At 36.6% G+C, this 20,996-nt stretch overlaps 1 protein-coding gene across 1 annotated transcript in view; it reads left to right on the top strand.

Annotated features, from left to right (window-relative positions):
• Nucleotides 1–20,996, top strand: part of LOC104680140 (contactin-3) — a 334,676-nt gene that overhangs the window by 129,133 nt on the left and 184,547 nt on the right. The window lies entirely within an intron of this gene.

Genomic DNA, 20,996 nt, shown 5'->3' with positions numbered 1-20,996 from the left:
TGTCTCTTTTGGTATTTATCTAAATTTTTGTGAATAACTTGCTTATATTGCAACTTACTGATTTTTTTTTTTTTTTAGTTTTAAGTATTACTGTTGACCATTAACTATGCCAACTGATGCTACAACACTCTCCTACCACCACCTTACCACCACAGCAATATGATGTTACGTTATTATGAGGCTTACAAAAACATTAATTTTTACGGTATAATTCTCACAAAATACAAAAAGAAAAATAGTCAAATGCACACTGCAGTTCACTGAATGTGCCACAACTGGATAGAGTCCCCAGTGATCACAAGACAGTTTCCCAAACAAGCCCACATCCAAGACTTCACAGAGGATAAAAATTTTAGCCTGCCTGTGTTTGAAACTGGAAGATGGGAAGAAGACTCTAGAAGACTGGAACCAGTTTCCTGTTGATTCATATTTGAGTAAGCATCAGCTTAGGCCATGTTATTATAGGATTTTATTGGGCCATAATTTCAGTTAGGCCAATATTCAGTGTTTACATTACTGTAACTTTGTAAAGGATATCCAGAGATGAGTTTTACAGCAAACAATAATTCTGATCATTTTTTCCTTTCATGCATGATTTTTCTTTTTCTAGTAGTAGTCTTGTTACATTATTTTACTTCTTGATTTTCTATAGTCTCATACTTAAGTCAACCAAAATTTTGGCCAAATTTTTGGATGTCCTCTCAGATAGTGAGATGTAATCAGATACTCTGTTAGTTTTATCTTCTTGGGGAATTATATCCTAGAGCCATTGGAGTGCTCCAATTGGATTGGTTTTCCTGTATATCAGGAACAAAATTGTCTTTCTGGGATCTCCCTTCACCATCACTCACTCTAATGATCTCCTACAAATCTCTGCTGTGTCCACCCCCCGACACCCACATACCACACCTTCTTTTATCTTAGTGTTCATTGTTTTGGGGTTTCATGTCCTCCATGTCCTAAAAAAGGATGAATGATATTTTTTATTGTTCTAGAACATGTATTCTAAAAATTAGTATACTGGCATACTCAATCGAGAGACTTGGCTTAACTTAGTGTGAATAATATGTTACAAATCTTTTTCTTTCAGAATGTTGAAGATACTTCGCCTTGCTAACTAGCTTGCAGTGCTGCTGTTGTGAAATCTGATGACATTTTGATTTGTGATATCTTGTATAGAGAGGCCTGTTTTTCTCTAGGGAAGCATCTAGGTCTTCTCTTTGCCTCTAGTTTTTCATTATGGCAAAAAACGCAGTTACTTTTGCACCATCCTAATCAAATTCCACAATGACTTGATTTGTTATGGGTCGAATTTTATTTCACATCGTGGTTACTCTGTAGGTCCTTGTAGTTTCAAAACATGAGTCTTTTAATTATGGGAGATGTTATGATTTGCTGTCTTTAGTTTTCTCTGTTTTCTGTTTCACACATATTATTGCTTGCATTTTGAACCACCTGGAATAGATTGTTTCTCTCAACCCTTCCTCCCTTCCCCAGACAGTCTGTTCAAATTTCCTTCACTTTGACTTTTATCTCTATTCTTGATAGGCTACTTTAGTCCTTTCTTTTAACACTTCTATTGAGTTTTTAATATCTACCATAATATTTTTGACAATTTAAGAGACTTTTATATTTGAAATTTCCTTTCTATAGCATATTCTAGTGTAATAGTTATAAAAGCTTCTCATATCCACATCAAGATATGAATGATGGTTGTTTGCTTTTATGTTTTCTTCCCTCATAGGAACTGTTTTATCCAGGTTGTTTCATTTCAGTTTTGCGTTGGTTTGTTTCTCCCTTTCAAGTGAGAAACCTTTTGGCAGCTATCTGGTTATATTTGGTTGTTGGCACAAACTTAGGAGTGTGGAACTAAAAACCTAATGGAAACTTACATGTGCCTGAGCAGAGTTTGTCATCAGGAGGGTCGCTATAGTGTCGCTCATCTCACTGGGCTCACCTCATTATTACCTCTTTCTTTTTGAGAAAGCCAGATTCCTCAGAGGGGAAAGAACTGGCTTCTGGGAGCTAAGCAGAAAAGAGACCTTGGGGGATTGCAGAATCCAGTGTGCATACATGCATTTAATGTACCTTACAAGACCCTCCATAAAACATCATCTCCAGTTCAGACAGCCTCTCCTTACCCCTTTTTGAGAATAAGCCTCTTCTCTTCTGGTGTGGAGGAGGGCACTCACCTGTCTATGTGACGGGACAGAGAATCTGGATTCATAACTGCAGCTTCAAATTCTTACCTTCCCATTGTCATATTTCATTTCCTCTTCCAGATGTGCCTGCTACCCCCAGTCCTAAGCTGTTGAGGATTCTGCGCACACATCAATCACTTCTGTGCTTTGCTCACTAAGAGTTTAAAAGTCGTCTTTCTCCATGATGCCAAACCACTTAATATCATCACGCCTGTTTTCTAATATTTATAGTTGTACTTTGTTCTTCTGTTGTCCTGTCTTTGTGGGTTTATGCCTTTATAGACTATCTCTTACCTAATACTAAGTCCTAGTTTGGAAATATTTCAGGACTAAGAGAGAAATGACTTGTGCGTTTCCCCTAGATCCTTATTGTTATTTCACATAATTGATGTTTAGCTTTGCCCCTGTGTTTACTGTTTCCCTTGCACCCATCCTTGCATCTGGAAGCATTTTCCTTCTTTGAGATCTGTATTTTTTTTTTTTTTTTTTTTTTTGAGGCGGAGTCTGGCTCTGCCACCCAGGCTGGAGTGCAGTGGCGCGATCTCCGCTCACTGCAAGCTCCGCCTCCTGGGTTCGCGCCATTCTCCTGCCTCAGCCTCCCAAGTAGCTGGGACTACAGGCGCCCGCCACCTCGCCCGGCTAATTTTTTGTATTTTTAGTAGAGACGGGGTTTCACTGTGTTCGCCAGGATGGTCTCGATCTCCTGACCTTGTGATCCGCCCGTCTCGGCCTCCCAAAGTGCTGGGATTACAGGCTTGAGCCACCGCGCCCGGCCGAGATCTGTATTTTTAAAAATTTTTTAAATGTTTAATTGTTGTGGGTACATAGTAGGTGTATATATTCGTGAGGTATATGAGACATTTTGATGCAGACGTGTAATGTGTAATCATCATATCATGGAGAATGGGGTATTCCCTCACCCCAGCATTTATCCTTCATGTTATAAACCATCCAATTACACTCTTTCAGTTATTTTAAAATGTGCAATTAGGTTATTATTGACTATAGTCACCCTGTTGTGGTATCAAATAGCACATCTTATTCTTTCTAACTCTTTTTATTGCACCCATTAACCATCCCCACCTCCCCAACCACCCCTAATCCCCCACTACCATTCCCAGCCTCTAGTAACCATCCTTCTATAAGCCCATGAGTTTTTATTTTTAGATCCAACAAATAATATGCAATGTTTGTCTTTCTGTGCCTGGCTTACTTCACTCAACATAATGACGGGATCTGTATCTTTTAGAAATCCTTTTACTGAGTTCCTCTTGCTGGTCAGTACTGTTTTATTTTTCGTCTCTTTTCCTCTTTGGTCTTAAAGTGTGTTTATTTTGCCCTCATTCACCAAAAAATAATTTTGCAGTAAAGTGTATTGTTCAAGGCACAGACACAGTAGCTTACTTTCTGGGCCTGAAGCTTATATCTATCATTTAGCAGCCTTGTGACTTTGGGCAGATTCTAAACCTCTAAGGTTCTTCTTCTGTACAGCTAGGATAATAAAAATTTATCTCAGCAGGTGTGAGGATTAAGTGAGCTAGTATACGTCAAGCACCTGGAACACTGCCTAGCACATAATGCATGCTATTATCATTTTTATACAATTCTGGAGAGTAATTCTTGGGATGCATGTCTTACAGAAACTCTGGAAAATTCCCAGCCATATCTATGTCTTCCACTTTTGCTTATCCCCCATGCCTATCCTTTGCTCCTCCTGGTTTTCCTTTTGAAGGTATTGTGAATCTTATTATCTCTTCCATCTCTTTTTACCTCTCTTTCATATTTTCCATTCTGTGTCTCTTTGTGTTCTTCCATGTTAACTGCTTACCTCTAACCTATACTATATTAATTCTTCCATCATCTATGCCAAATTTGTCATTAAGCTACCCTTTGAGGTTTTAATTTTAATGATTATATTTTCCATGTCAAGACATTCCATCTGGTTCTTTTTCATGTGTTTTTGTTCTTTATTCAGAATATCATCATTTTCTGATTATTTGACCCCCCCCCCATTTTCCTTCATTACTTTATTTGTTTAAGTCTAAAGTTTATAGGTATTCATTCATAGTGTTGTTCTGTTAGATCAGAATATTGCAAATGCTAACCTGTGATTTGTTGATCTGATGACTCTTGTTGTAGTGAATGTTTTTGTCTTTTTAAATTTTTGATGCAAATTTGATCTTTAGCAGAGTTTCTGCCTACCTGGACAAACATGTGATTCTTGTTAGCCTCGGTTTAAGTAGTAGCCTTACCTAGCAGCTGTTATTGCTGCTGCCAGGAACCTCAGGGCTATACCAATGTGGGAACTGTCTTACGTTAGTATATTCGCTTGATGTAGCCCACCATGATAGTCAATTTTCATTACTCACGGTAGTCATGTTCTATAAAGTCACGGCTAATACTGAATTAATGGATACTGAAGTATTGCTTCTAAGGGACATAAAGGATCAGGTTACTGTGAGCCTCTCAACATTTTCCTCAAACAATATCTCACCTTTTGTGTATGTTTCTCTTTAAAGACACCTTATATATTGTTGCTTCATTAACATTGAACTCGTGACTCACTTCACTATAACTCATACCTGAATGAAGCTTAGCTAACACCTATATTTTCTCCATAGGGCACATCACAAACTTCTTTCACATAGGAACACTAGCCTGTATTTCAGTACTATACCTGGGGATCATTTTAAACCGCAAGATCACCAAACACAGTGCAAACATATGAAAAATGTGGCACAAAATGTATGGTGAAAAGAACATTTGTTTGTAATGAGAGCTGAAACAAGAAGGCAGAATGTCGCTTCGGTCAGCTTCAGCTGGGAATGTGCGTATGAGGGAACCCCACATTTTCACCACTCTGCACGTGCCTGTGAATGACCTTAAAAGTGCTGCACATACTGATTTTGGGGTCACAAATAAATTTTAGTGACTTGGTGTATTTTCAAGTATGAAATCCATGAAGAAGAAAAATCGACTGCATATTGCATAAATATGAAACGTCAAACCATGTGAGATATAGGCCCAGCAGGTTGAATTTTTGGTTGAAATAATACTCATTTCCACCATTCCTTCTATCTGTATTACATCCAACTTCAATGAGAAAGAGATGAACAAGTTAATTTTCTAGTCCTTTCCCTGGGTTTAACCATAAGTACAGCCTTGCAGCGATGCAGGATGTGTGCAAAACGTTTTATTTCTAAATGGCAATTCTCTAGGCTAAAGATCTCATCTCTTCTTTCCACATGGGCAACTGAACCTAAGTGACCAGGTTACCAAACTAATCCTGTCATCCTCCATGCCCTCATTACACTGTTCCAGCAACCATGGTGTAAACTGTAGAATTATAAGTCAGCTTTGTGGCTTTCTATTTTTGCTTAGATATGCATTTGATTTAATTTTGTTGTATTTTAACCAACTTTGCTAGGCAGTTTGTGGAACTAGAATTCTACCTTTTCTTGAACTCCTTTATATTTTTTATTCAGTTCTGTTGCTTAGGAAAATAATGTTAGTGAGTGAAGCAAGTTTTGTTTAAGCAACAAGGAGTACTAGGGCCTGTGATGAACCAGAGAAGGCACTGTTCTCACATTGCTATAAAGAAATACCTGAGACTGGGTAATTTATAAATAAAAAAGTTCTGATTGGCTTATGATTCTGCAGGCTGTACAGGAAGTATGATGCTGGCATCTGCTTACATGGCTGTCTTCTGGGGAGATCTCAGAGTGCTTAGAATCACGGCAGATGGCGAAGGGGGAACATGCACGTCACATGGCCAGAGCAGGAGCAAGAAAACAGTGGGGAGGATCCACACACTTTTAAGATCTCTCAGCAAAACTCACTCACTATCACAAGGACAATACCAAGAGGGATGGTCCTAAACAATTTCAGAGAAACCACCCCCATGATCTAATCACCTCCCACCAGGCCCCACCTCCAACACTTGGGATTGCATTTCAATATGAGATGTGGGGAGGGACACACATCCAAACTGTATCAGCATGCTCTTTCTAAAGGGCACTCTCAGTTGGGCATGGAAGCTTATGCTGGTAGTCCCAGCAACTTGGGAGACTGAGGGAGGAAAATCGCTTGAATTTGGGAGATGGAGGTTGCAGTGAGCTGAGATCGCACCACTGCACTCCCCAGCCTGAGTGACAGCAAGACTTGCTGTCAAAAATAATAATAATAATAAATAAAGAGGACTGTCACTACTCAGCTCCCCATTTGAGTCATTTTATTACTCCTAAATTTATATTTCCCAGCTTGACCTCTGCCTTGAACTCCAGCGTCCACATCTCTGGTTGTCAGTAGACATTGCAAGCTTGTATTTTCAAACCGTAATATTGATTTTGCCTATAAACTTGCTCTTTTCTGATGTTCTCCACCTTGGTAAGAGGGCACATTTGTTGTGTTGTTTAGGTCCAAACTGAGAGCCATGTTTCAGCTCTGTCTGTCTCATATTCCACATCTATTTAGCAATAAACCTGAGTGCATTTATCTTCAAAATGTACCCAGAATCTGGCCACTGCTCTCTCTTCCCACCAGTACCGCTTGAATGAGAGTCATCTCACCTCTCACCTCCCCTGTGACAATAGCTTCTGACATACCCTGTAGCTATCACTCTATCTAGTACTGCCCCACTGCTGTAATTTCCTCATCTCCATCCAACAGCTAGAATGTTTCCTATAATTTCATGCTGAGCATATGGATACCTCCCTGGACAAAACCTCCAATGGTTTCTCATAAAGACTAAGATAAATTTTACTCATTACCTTTGTTCCCAGGGCTCTGTCCTGGTTCCCATATGTAATCTCCTTCCTCTTCCCTGCACTCCCCTCACACTGATCTTCCCTTTCCTTTAGGTGCTGTGAATGTTTTAACCCAGACCCTTCTCCCAGGTCTGTACAACTTGCTCCCATCATCCAGTCACTGCTTCAGTATCCTTTCCTAAAAATTGTTTCCTATCTTCTGTACTTTCACCACAGTTCTGATTACCTGACATTTTGCTTCTTTTCTATTTGTTTATTTTTGTCTCTCTTACAGATTAAAAGACTATGTTGTTCACTGCTAGATTCCGGCAAACTGGCCGTGTGCCTGGAATGTAGTAGATGCTCATTCAATATTTGTTCAATAAATGAAATGATGAATGAGAATATGCAGGACCATATTACCAAAGCTAACCTCTTATCAAAATAAAGCAGAATCTGTTCTTTACCTGAATTGTGTTGACATTTTAAATGTTGGGGACTAAACTTAAATTTTATAAAAGCACTAAATAGGCCAATCCTGTAAGCACAAAACAGAACAAGTCTGAGGGCCAGATATAGCCCATGGGTCACTGGTTACTGATCTCTGACCTAGAAGTTGAGAGCAGATATACTATGAAATTAAAAGGATTATATTAGACTACAAAGGATTCTACCCCCTCACATAACCAGAGATACAAGGTAGCATCTAATCAGCCTGGAATTGGTTTATTTTTGCCTTTTCTCTCCCGGTTTTTTTTGTTTTTTGTTTTTTTTTTTTTTTTTTTGCTTTTCTGTTTATTTTGCAATCTTTTTACAGAAAGCAGAAATTGACAACATTGTTCCTATCAGCAGAGGGTAGCACATTATTCAATCTTCTTAGATTATAATATTTTTTTAATTTTTTAATTATTATAGATTATAATATTTAGAAGCACATTTAGACATGGAAAGAGAAGTTTGAAGAAAGATTAAACAAATGCAAACAGTTTTAAGGATGAATCCCAGAGTGGCTGGCTATATCTGAAAATAAAAATTACCAACAATTAGCGAAACTTGTTGTGTTAAAATCAGTAGAAGCCTAATTTGCTCTGAGTTATAGGCTGTGCTATTTCTCATAACTAACTAGTGTGGCTAAAAATGCAAATTTCATCTTTGAACATAAGTGACTTTGATCACACCCAAAGCTTCTTTTGCTCTGATGGTCTAAAACCAAGATAAATTTAAAGCCAAATGCTACAACTCAGTATGCCATTCATAGTATATGAACTTAAAACAAAACAAAACATTTTAGTCAAGCACAATGCTTTTCCACCTAGTCTCATTAGAAAGTTGTGACTTTTTAAAACCAAGTTTCTGTCGAGATTAACATTTTATCACTAACTTCTCAGCCTGTGTATTTTCTGTCTGTCCTTATAAATGGAACATATTTGTTATTTGCATTTTGAATCATAAAATCTTTTAGTTTGTACATAACTGAAGGTATCTTAGGATATCCATGGTCTCACAGTATTATTTCAGGCTCTACATTATGGGAGGAAGAGTTGGCTGAGACGATTCCGTTGACAGGTAACTTAATCTACATTTTCACTGGTCTTGCTGTGTTTACCCACCTATTCTTATGTTCCTAAGGTGCATATATATGAATGGTTAATTCAGAGTGGGCAAAGTATGCTCAAATTAACCAGAATGTTTCCTAATCAATTTTCTTCTAAAAGCATATTGATGATGAGTTTCCATCTGTTGGACACTCTGTTGTGTTGGAATATGGGAGAGTAGTGCATTGTTTGAACCACTGAGGTTGAGTTGAATTTGGAATCTTCATCACTGAGCTCTTTATTATATGAGCATAGCATGTTCATAATTCAACAAGTGCCCTAATCATAGTAGCATAGCCACCAGACATAAAGAAAGGATGTTCACTGTGGAGTTATAATGATAGCGTGAACAACCAAAAGAAATGAGAGAGACTTCAAAGCTTGAGTTCATTCATTTATTCAGGGAGAATGTATTGAGCCTTTTCTGTGTGTCAGACTCTTCACAAAAGGCTGAGCATTTAGGAACGTCCTTGTTTTCATGGAAAACAAGGGGGGAATAAAATTTCATCAGATTAATACACAAATACGTACAAACTGGGACAGATACTATAAAGGAAATCACTAGCTTTGCATTTCCCCATGATCCATCTTTGGTAACTAAAATTCAGTCTCCATTCTTCCACCTTAAAGAAAGGTGGAAGAAGTGAGAAATAGCCCAGTATGTTCTAGACTTGAATTATACGTATTTCAGTGTAGCTAGTAAATCAGAGACTGACATGAGATGAGTTGGCAGAAGTGGTCACAGCCTAGATAGTTCAAGTTTATGTAAACCATCATACCCTAAGCACTTTAGAGGCCCACAAATAGTGGCATATTTTGATGTATAAGATAACTCTACATGCTCTGTCGCAGTGAGGCTAGAGAGGATCAAGAATTCAAACAAGGAGAATAGTAGAAAACTAGGAAGTGGTTACTTTTGTTTATAGACTTCATGATAAGGAAGAAATCAGATTTTTAAATCTTGAGATAAAAATGATAAAATGCAGTAATGGATTGGCATGTGGGGAATGTGGAGTATTTTTCTTTTTTTTTTTTTTATTATATTTTAAGTTCTGGGTTACCTGTGCAGAACGTGCAGTTTTGTTACATAGGTATACACATGCCATGGTGGTTTGCTGCACCCATCAACCTGTCACCTATGTTAGGTATTTCTCCTAATGTTATCCCTCCCCGTGCCTCGCACCCTGCACAGGCCCTGGTGTGTGATATTCCCCTCCCTGTGTCCATGTAATCCCAACACTTTGGGATCCCGCTGAGGCGGGCAGATCACAAGGTCAAGAGATCAAGACCGTCCTGAACAACATGATGAAACCCCATCTCTACTAAAAATAGAAAAATTAGCTAGGCATGGTGGCACGTGTCTGTAGTCTCAGCTGCTTGAGAGGCTGAGGCAGGAGAATCGCTTGTACCGGGGAGGCGGATGTTGCAGTGAGCCAAGATCATGCCACTGCACTCTAGCTTGGGCAACAGAGCAAGACTTCATCTCAAACAACAACAACAAAACAGAATATGTTTTGGCATGGAGTATTTTTCTTATTGAGTTGGATGGATTGTAGTGCAGTTCACAGCAACACTGGAAGACCAGTATATTTTTTGAGAGGGGTAACAGGGAGGAGGAGTTGAGACTGGTTTATGAAGATCATATGTTTGTTATTAAACACATTGATTTAATGACATCCTCTACGAGTAACCTAAAAAGTATCTATTCCACCTAGTTTCGTTATAAAATGGTTAATCAGGCAGCCTTGTCATTCATGTTTGCCCAGGCCATGTTCTGCCCAAGTGCTCCTGGATGAAATCCACCCAAGGCTTTTTCCTTCACTTAGGGAGCCTGGCCCAGGTCTGACTGTGACAGCATGGAGGGAGGGAGGGGTGACTTTCTGTTTGTCTTTCCCAGAGAAGGCAGCTTTTTATAATTCCTACACAGGCATTATATGTTCTGACTATGGTCCTGCTGCTAGCTGGGGATGTGGTGAGCTGGAATGGAGAAGGACAGATTCAGATAACATTTTAAATACAACTTTTGAGATATAATTTACATACTCTGTAATTCCCTGTTTAGAGTGTACAATAGAATGGTTTCTAGTATATTCACAGAGTTGTGCAGCCATTACCACCATTAATTTTAGAGCGTTATTGTCATACCCCAAAGAAACCATGCCCATTAGCCATCTTTGCATTTCCCCCAAAATCCCCCACTCCAGCCCCTAAAAAGCACGAATCTACTTTCTGTATTATGGGTTTGCCCATTCTGGACATTTTATATACATGGAACCATGCAATGTGTGTTCTTTTATGACTTTTTTAAGGTTCTTCATGTTGTAGCATGTGTCAATACTTCATTCCTGTTTATTGTTGAATAATATTCCTCTGATTAGCTATATCATATGCTGTTTATCATTAGTTGATGATTATTAGGGTTGTTTCTGCTTTTTGATTGCTATAAATAATGCTGCTGTAAGCATTTGTTTACATGTTTTTATGCAGAATATTTGTTATTTCTATTTGGTATATTACATACCTAAGAGTGGGATTGCTAGGTTTTAGGATAACTCTACATTTAACCTTTTTAAGTAAATGGCAGACTGTTTTTCTAAAGTCACTGCACCGATTTACATTCTTACCAGCAGTATTTGAGGGTTCCATCTCCTCCACATTCTAGCCAACATTTGTTACTGTTTGTCTTTTTATTATAACCATTCTAGTGGGTACGAAGGTGTATCATATTGTGGTTTTCATTTACATTTCCCTGATGACTAACGATGTGAGCTTGTTTTCATGTGCTTACTGGCCATAAAATATCTGCTTTCGAGAAATATCTATTTAGATCCTTTGCCCATTTTTAAATTGGGTTATTTGTCTTTTTATTATTGGGTTGTTAGAATTCTTTATGTCTTCTAAATACAAGTCCCTTGTAAGATACATGTAAATATTTCCCACCATTCTGGGGGTTTGATGAGTTTTTGAATCATCTCTTTAAATCTCTGGAGTCAGTTGTTAGGAATCTTTTGTACTTAGTAGACTGACAGGGGCTATCTTCAATTTGAGAGTTATCTAGCATGGTTAAAACGACGTACTCTACTAATCACATCAATGGCTTAGAGTGGACGGAACCCAAGATTAATCCTGGAAGACCTGGGTTGTAGTCCTGACTCCGCTACTAGATGGGAGTCTCTTGTCTTCTTTGGGCCTCAGTTTCTTCATTTGTAAAGAAGGATCAGTCACATTATCTAAAATACTCTTCTGTTCTACCCTTCTGTGATTCTAAGGTTAGAATTCATGCTATGAAACAAATTTAAATTGTTTCTAGATTGTGAAACAACTGAGAGCTTTGGATGAAATATTTTTTCTCTTCTTTTTCTTTATTGAGATTTTCCCAAGTGTCACAGTATAACAATGGCCTTTAGCATACTCTTGCCTTTTTCCCTGTAAAGCAGTACTTGTTGAAACTAACAACTAAATGACAGGCTTGGAAACTCTATTTTTGTCACACGATGTAATTCAGTTTGGAAAATAATGTTTACACCCCTCCCAAATCTGTCATCTGGAGGAGACTCCTCTGTCACATGTATATAGATGTTGATCACTGGAAGTGGCACTTGTTTGCTATAACCACAGGTTTGTTATGCTAGAGAATCCAGAAGCCTCCCTATTCCTGTGTTGAACGGCAGTTGCATTCAAGGAAATCCAGTTGATAGTTTAGTGTGTTTCTTGTTTTGTTCTCAGCTGTGGGTTTGTCTTATGTAAATGGTTTTAGCTGATGCCATTAATAAAAAAATAATCTGTTAATTCAGAGAATTGAATTAAGATATTTACCCCAGTGGTGTTGGTATTAGAATGGGGTCATCTCCATCAATATGGGCCCGTTGATGGATATGAAATTCAGTAAGTTAGACTCTTTGGTACTGATGATAATATGCTTGGGAACTGAGCATCTAAAAGATTTCTGATGTCATAGTGACATGTACATTTAATTGTTTAAATTGTATTTCATTAAAAAATATCTAGATTTTCTTTGATGTGTAGCCTTGGCTGGCTCCCTTCCCTTTTTTGTGAGTTACCAGCCATAAGAAACATGTAGACTCAAGATTTTGCTTGAGATATCAATACCTTTTTCACATCTGTAAATGTTGTTTTTGAATACAAAACATGTTGCAGGTATCATTGCAGGGATCAAAGGGAAAATGTTGATTAGCTTTCTGTAAAGCTGATTCTGATTCCTTTCAAATTGAGTATGATTTTATAACACCTAAGTCCTGTGAAATCCATTCTTATTGGAGTCCAGTATCCTAGAGACTTAGAAATTTCCCAAAGCTGGAGACATCGTCAGCCCATTTGGCCCTTTGATTAACTGGCATTCTTCCATGTGAGTTTTCTTCTGTTCCATATAATGCCATTGCAAGAAGTACATTGAATGCTTCTTGGCATAGATCAGTTTTATTTTCTTGAACCTCAGAAAGATTCTTGCTTAGAAATCATCTGCCTGTTGTTTTGTTTTACTTTCCCTCTTTGGCCACTGTAGGGGTGTTCCTTTATTATTGTTCTGTTGGGATTTGCTTTGTCACTTCTAAAGAGCTCTAAAAGCAATTTCTTGTCTATAGCAGAACAGTTATGACTTGTCTGTGACAGAAAGGCTTGCCTGGTGAAGGTAGCAGCTGCTTGGGTGGTATATATAAAGTTAAAACCAAATGGCTTGTGAAAGGCTAGAATGGAACTCAACCCCTTAATTTCAGATAAAGCACTGTTCTGTGTGTGAGGTGTTTTGTAGTGTATCATGTACCATAATTTTTAGGCTGTTGTGTTCTCTTGCTGTAGCATGCTAAAAATATTCTGTAATTTCTTCTTCTGTGTGAGCATCTATTTAATTGAGTCCTGGTTTAATGCTTATCCATTATACTGCTGTGATTCTATTTTGCAAATGTTGGAAAATGACTTTAAAACCATACCTGAAACCCTGTAATTTTCAAAGTAATGATCTTTCTTGGAGGATTTTCCTTCCCCCATCCCCCACCATGTTTGTTAGATTTGGAGTTGCGACTTCAAATCAAAATAGCTTTGATAAGAATATTTCCCTCTACATCTTTTCATAATTCTACATGTGGTAAAATAACTCTTATTTTTTAGTCATTTTAGGATGATTTAATTTGCAAAGGATATCCAATATCATTTTTTTCTTTTGTGAATTGTCTGCCATAATCTTTCTGTGTTAAAGTGAAGAATATGTGACTTAAGAGAATAGTATATCTTTTTTGAAAAAAAAGTATTTATATATATATTTTAAAAATATATTTGCTATAAATTGTGCTTCAGAACTTTAATTTCAAAATCCCAAAAGGTATGGTTTTAAAAAATGGAATATTTCATCACTTTGGATTTGGTAGAGTTATTAATAAAAATCTCCCATAGTGAACACTAATCAATTTTCTTCTTTATATGTGCAGACTATGATTAAAACTGCTAGCTGTCACTTTTCCACTAAGTTTTTATTTCTTTGTACTCAGTAATACTAATACATAATGATTTAAAGTCAATAGATATATTCATTTCTTTTGCATATCTTTTTTATTCCTAATATCTTGATTGTAGCCTCTTGATCATCAAGTTGAAAATTTTCATGTTAAATGCAGTCTCAAGTTATTAAATTTGTTTTAATGCATTCACTGAAAATCTCTTATAAAAATCTACATTTAGCTCCAGGTTGTCCAGTAGACAACTTGTTATTAAAATGTCACATTCAACCCACAATTTTTAGGTACATTTTCCTCCATGACAACTCATGTCGGCTTTAAGTTCCCATTAGAATAGATATTAATGAGAAGACATATAATTATACATTTTCCAGTTTTTTTCTAACATCAAAATAGTTATGCCTCTTAATGCATAATGGTAGTTTCAGCAAAGTAGTTGGGGAATCAGTCTAAATTTCATTATCATACTTTCTTCCTTTTTTGACTATAAACCATTAACATCTTTGTTATTGATATTTTATCCATGCTTTTTCTAACACTGTATTTTAGTGTTGTCAGCAGCTCAGAATCCTTTTGTCTTCACTAGGCCCTGAGTCCCTGTGCAAGAAGTGTCCAGCAAGACTAATGTTATGCACTTAACATGTTTCTGTTTCTCCTTCATCTGTAACTTCTTTCTAACTTTTCTCTGCTCTTGGTGTGACTCACTTAGCCTCCCACTAAACTCACATATTTTCTCCATGTTTCTTTCCTTCTGACAGCATCTCTTTGTGTCTGCTCAGGTTCCACTTGTTTTAATTTGGACTCTTTCAGTGACAAGTGAAAGAAACTCAATGCAGAACTGGCTTAAGCTCTACAGGGAATTTTTGGTGTCTGCAGCTGAAAAGTCTTGAGTAAATTGGCTATAGTTCTACCTGCACCCAGGGGTTCAAATGGTGCCTTCAGGCCTTGGTATCTCTCCATCTCTGCTTCTTTTTCTGTTGGCCTCATTCTGGGGCAGCCTCCACCTCCCGGATGTCAGCCAGCATCTGAATTTAGCAATCTCAGGAGATAGGAACTTGCTTCTCCTTCAGGGTTCAGACACAAATCCTAGGCATAAGCTTTACCCAGTGAAATAGGAGCCCTGCCTATCCCTGGACAGCCCTGTGACCTGGTGTTCTCACACAATGGCAGGGTGGGGCAAAGGAGGATTCTGAAAGTAAACCTGCTATTATCAGAAAGAGGGGTGGATGCTGTAATGGTAAAGATGTGTATTGTGCTACAGACTTTTCTTTGTAGAGAGAAATGCTTTTTTTTTTTTTTTTTTTTTTTTTTTTTTTTTTTTTGCATGCAACGACTTCTGGATAGATATAAGAAAAAATGGAAACAATCCTCAGTTTATCCTGCTTTCTAGATTCTTCCTTTAGAAGACGCCAGCAGAGAAAAATCAGTTCAGTGCTGGTTAGTTCATTGAAGGCTGTAGTTGGATCCTTCCCATTATTTTCTGTTTTTACCTTTTATGGTTGAGGTTTTTTGGTTTGTTTATTTGTTTTTGTTTTAAATCATCTACGAATCCCCACACTCTTTGACTGAATGGTGAGTATAATAGTGATGATAAAGACCTTTTTGTTGTTGTTCCTTCTACGTGTCTGCACAATACTTAATACTCTGTGTGGGATCATTTAGTATTCTTTGTATCCCCAGAATAGAACACAAAGCCTGGGGGAAAATAATTTTGGAAGTTAGCTTACAGTTACTGAAGGCCTGCTGTGTACCAGCCACTTTTATAAGTTAAGATCCAATTAGTTTTAATAGGAAACTGACATTGTCAGAAGGTTCTTAGGGAATGTTTATTTACAAATTTGAACAGGATCAGTGGTAATAGAAATATTAAAACATGGTACATATACTCTTGGCTAGAAATCACCACGACTTTTCCCTGTGGATTTTGTTTTCAAATTCAACAGTTGTGTCATGTGGACATCCAAATTAGGTGCCTCTTGATTTGATGCCATAGAAGGTGTGTAGCACCAACTATGAAAGATTGTTAATATCAATCAATTAATAAATAATAACTTGACTCTAATTAAGCCTCTAGATCTAACTACCCATTTAGGAGATAGAAGTACAAGTTAAAAGACATTTTAAAAAGAGATACAATTAACCTGTTTTATGTTATAATTAATTTAACAACACAAATGACTGATTTTCTGCAATAGATAAATGGCATGAACAAAGGAGGAGGAGGACAAGGAGTGCAAAACTGCTACTGATTTTTAAAATATTATACCACAAACTCATAACTATATAATATGGACTTTTTTTCTGAGTAGTCACTTTTTGGATACCACCTACTGGATCTAGTAGCTTGTAACTGAATATTTGTGACTAATGTCCTCTGGACTGGGATGTAAGCACTCTGGGCCTTGGCAGCTGAATTTTAAGCTGTAAGCATATCCTTCCACTGACATTCTTTCCTTTAAATCCTTCTGCCCATCTCATGCCAGACTACTGTTAGTATATATTTCTGCTTTTATATCTGTGTGTACCACCAAGTATTTCAACAAAAAAGAAATCAGAATATATTAGCTTTGGGTTCTATAATCAAGTTTATTTGGGGAGCAATAGATGATACATTCAGTTGAGGATTATGGGGGCTGCTTAATAAATGCAGATTTTATGATTTTTTGCATTTGTGTTTTTGATCTATTGTAATTATAAATTGTACTTGAGCAATTATTATGGACCAAACACAGTACTAATGAAAGCTTTTACATGGTTATCTCATTGTATCCTTATAACAACTCTATGAGGTAATACAGATTGTAAGAAGGGAGCTGTATTGAAAGCCTACTATTTTTCATTCTAAAGTTCATGCTTTAATTACTGCATACATTTTTGACTCTGGGGAAAAAGTACTATGGAGAGCATTTAAGGCCTACCTAAGTTTAATAGGCAACTGACACTGTCAAAGGATTCCTGAGGAATGTCTGTTTACAAATGTCAACTGCATTAAATGTAATAGAAATAGTAAAAACAGGTACATATGCTCTTGGCTACAAACCACCATTTCTTTTCCCTGTGGATTTTGTTTTTAAATTCAACAATTGTGTAATATGAATTGATTTAAAGCTGCTGGTGAACAACATAGAAGACTTTTGACAACAGCATCATTTCATTAGAGAGGAAGTGGAGGGTTTGAATAAGACATGCTGACTCTCCAGGAGATGTTGACCTGGGAACAAAACAACAATAACAGAAAACATGTTTTTCAGGTTTCCTTAAATGATTGACCAAGAAACCAGGCAGAACAGTGTTAAACTGGAAACATGTAAAGTTTCTAAGATAGTCTCGTCCCTGCTGTGAGATATGTCTGCATGAGGTGGAAATTCATTTGACATCTTGTGTGGGAAATCTAGAATCCAGAAAACCAATTACTCTTCATAGTGGCATTCACGAAGGGAGTTCGCATCATAATGAGAGAAAGAACCATGGATTCTATCAGCAGGAGGCAGGAATAGGTGTGCCTCACTCTCTCTCCTAGCTGCTAGGAATTATGTTACCTATATAGCCAGCTTTTAATCTTCTTTCACATTTACGTACTAACAGAAATTCATGTCTATTCATATTGAAGTTACCTGTCAGCCATTTTCAGATATTCGTAGATACTATGTCTCTATGGGAGAGACAAAAAGACATGCCACAAACTCATAAGGTTTCCATACTTCTTTCAGAAAAGAGACGTATACAACATACAAATTAGCAAAGTCTAGAAACTGTAGAAAGCAAATGCTTAATGGCTCAGGGTTGTTACATATCTTCATTGAACCAACAATTACTGAGCTCAGTTTGATGTTGTGTTATTTAAATTAATAATCCTTTAAAGAGCAAGTTCTAAGTGCCAGTAACTATGCTAAATGTGAGGGACATAAAGACATGCTTCTTGCCCTTAATTGATCCATAGTTTATCAGGAATGATTGATGGATCTACAAGGAAGAATTTGAAGAAATTATGGAAGCAGAGAGTAGGAAGACATTAACAGGACATGGAAGGGTATGAAAGGTTTCAGATTAAAGATGCTGATTGTTTCTGCATTTCAAAAACATGTAGATCTTTAAAGAATGTGAGGACAGGCTTTATCCTAAGGAGAATAAGGGCATCAAAGGTGAATCAGAGAGCTTATAACCTCAGGAAGTTTACAAACTAGAGGGGGAAATAACATAGGCTATAACCATTGAAAAGGAAATGATGTGATCCTGACTTTAATATCAATAGAGGACAACAGGAGTCTGGGGAAATCAATAAATATATTATGGAGGAAGTGGCCTGGTAAGTAGCTTCTTAAAGAACACTGGAGCTACGGAGCAGGACTGGTTGGCACCCATCAGTGGGATTTACTGGCTGATATTCAGTCTAATTTGTTGGTGTCCATGTTACACAGGCCATTAAAAACTTTGAATATTGACACTGCTTTAGATTTTTTGAGTTGTATTCTAGGCAGTAGTCCATTTTAAAACAAAGGCATAGACATGAAAATTTCTATGGATATTAAGGAATAGTTTTATTTGAGTAAATTTTGCACAAAGGAGAGTGGATTAAGATTAAACACCATTAGGTCTTCTATGTCTTTGTATGGAATTTGAGCCTATTTCACATTGCTGTAAAGAAATACCTGAGACTGTAATTTATAGAGAAAAGGTGTTTAGTTGGCTCATGGTTCTATAGACTGTACAGGAAGCATAGCAGCTTCTGGGTAGGCCTCAGGAAACTTACAATCATGGTGGAAAGTGAAGGGGAAACAGGCATATCTTAAGTGGCTGGAGCAGGAAGAAGAGAGAGTGACAGGGGATGTTCCACACATATTTAAAGAACTAGATCTAAGAACTTTGTCAGGAGAACAGCACCAAAGGGATGGTGCTAAACCATTCATGAAGGATCCATCCTCATGATGTAGCCAACTCCCACCAGGACCCACCTCCAATCCCCAGTGGGATTACAAGTCAACATGAGATTTGGGTGGGGACACAGATCCAAACCGTATCAGGGGGCACAGTTTCCTTGATATCCATGTGGTCAGTATTGCTTGTAGTTATGATGCAGAATTGAGAAACATAAGTGGTCTTGACAAGAAAATATTCATTAATAAACTGACCATTTATAAAATCATCCCATTGAAATATCCTCCTTATTTAACACTAGTGTCTATCAATCCAATTCCTCAATTTTTTGTCAAGCCATCTTAGTTATTGTCTGATACTGTAACTATCTAACAATATGATGCAAAGTAAATAAAAATAGATTGAAATAAAATTGAAGATTTTAGTAATGATCTCAAATTAATGGATCTAGTTTGGGAAAGAAATGCATGAACCTACTTATCAATTTTAACATTGCTAAAAGAAGGACATCCAAATTTAGGTGCCTCTTCATTTGATGCGCTGGAAAGTATATAGCACCAACTTTGAATGATCATTAATATAAATCAATCAGTAAATAATAACTTGACTCTAATCAAACCTCTAAGTCTAACTACCAATTTAGGGGATAGAAGTACAAGTTAAAAGACATTAAAGAGATGCAATTAGCCTATTTTATATTGTAATTTATAATATATATTATATAATATAATTTGTAATATATATTAATTTAACAGCACAAATGACTGATTTTCTGCAATAGATAAATGGCATGAACAAAGGAAGAGGAGGAGAAGGAGTGCAAAACTGCTACAGATTTTAAAAATATTAGCAGCTTAAATTACACAAAATATTAAAAGCTTTATACATCATGACCAAATTGTTCAAATAGGGTTTATCCCAGGAATGCAAGTTTGGTCTAACTTTTGAAATTCAATCAGTGTAACACATTATATCAGTCAGGTAAAGAAAAATAATTATATGATCATGTCGATTGGCACAGAAAAAAGCCTTTGATAAAATTCAGTACCTATGCATGATAACATTTCTCATGAAATTAGAGGAATTCAAGGTAATTATTTTAACTTCATAAAAAGCACCTTCAAAAATCCTACAGTTAACATAATATGTAATGGTAGGAAACCAAAGGGTTACCTATTAAGACTGGAAATAAGGCAGAGATATCCATACTCACTTCTCTTCTTCAAGATAGTACTGGAAATTATAGGCATCACAATAAGGCAAAAAATAAAAAGAAAAAGAAATGAAAGGCATATATATATACATATATATGAAAATAAGAAATAAAATTTTCTGTACTTTTAGATGATAACTGTGAAAACTATCTCTACTTTTAGATGATAACTGTAAAATCCCAAGGAATCGACAAAAATATCCTAAAACTAAGTGAATTCAGCAAGGTCACAGGATACAAGATCAGCACACAAAAACCAGTGATATTTTAATATGATAACGATCTGATGGAAACCAAAGTTACCAACACAATATCAATTACAAATTGCTTTAAGGAAATGAAATACATAGGTATACACTTAACCAAACATGTACAGGATCTTTATGCTGAACATTGTATAAAACTCACAAAAGAAATCAAAGAAGACCTAAATATAATAAATGGAGAAACATACCATGTTCATAGATTGAAATATTCAATACAGTAAAGATGTTAATTCTCCTAAAATTGATATGTAGTTTTAATACAGTTCCTATCAAAATCCCAGTGAGGTCTTTTTGTTTGCTAGTTTTGATTTGTTATTAGATATAAAAATCTTATTCTAAAATTTATATAGAAAGGCTCAGACTGTAAGGTAAAGCAGTCTCAACAAAGAAGATTGAAATGTGAAGAATCACTTGACCAGATATTAAGGATTACTATTTAGCTAAGTTATCAAGACTGTATTGTGTTGGTAGAGAAGACACATGGATCAAGGAACAAAATAGAGAATCTGAAAGTTGACTCACACATATATTCTCAACTAATTTTTTGACAAAGATACAGAGACAATTCATTGGAGGAAGGGTACCCTTTTCAACAAATGGTTCTGGAGCAATTGTACAGTAAGACTTGGAGAA

The sequence above is a fragment of the Rhinopithecus roxellana genome, chromosome 1 (assembly GCF_007565055.1).
Source record: "Rhinopithecus roxellana isolate Shanxi Qingling chromosome 1, ASM756505v1, whole genome shotgun sequence".
In the NCBI taxonomy this organism is placed as follows: Eukaryota; Metazoa; Chordata; class Mammalia; order Primates; family Cercopithecidae; genus Rhinopithecus; species Rhinopithecus roxellana.
Note: the sequence above shows the minus strand (reverse complement) of the source record. Positions and strands in the feature narration are given on the sequence as shown.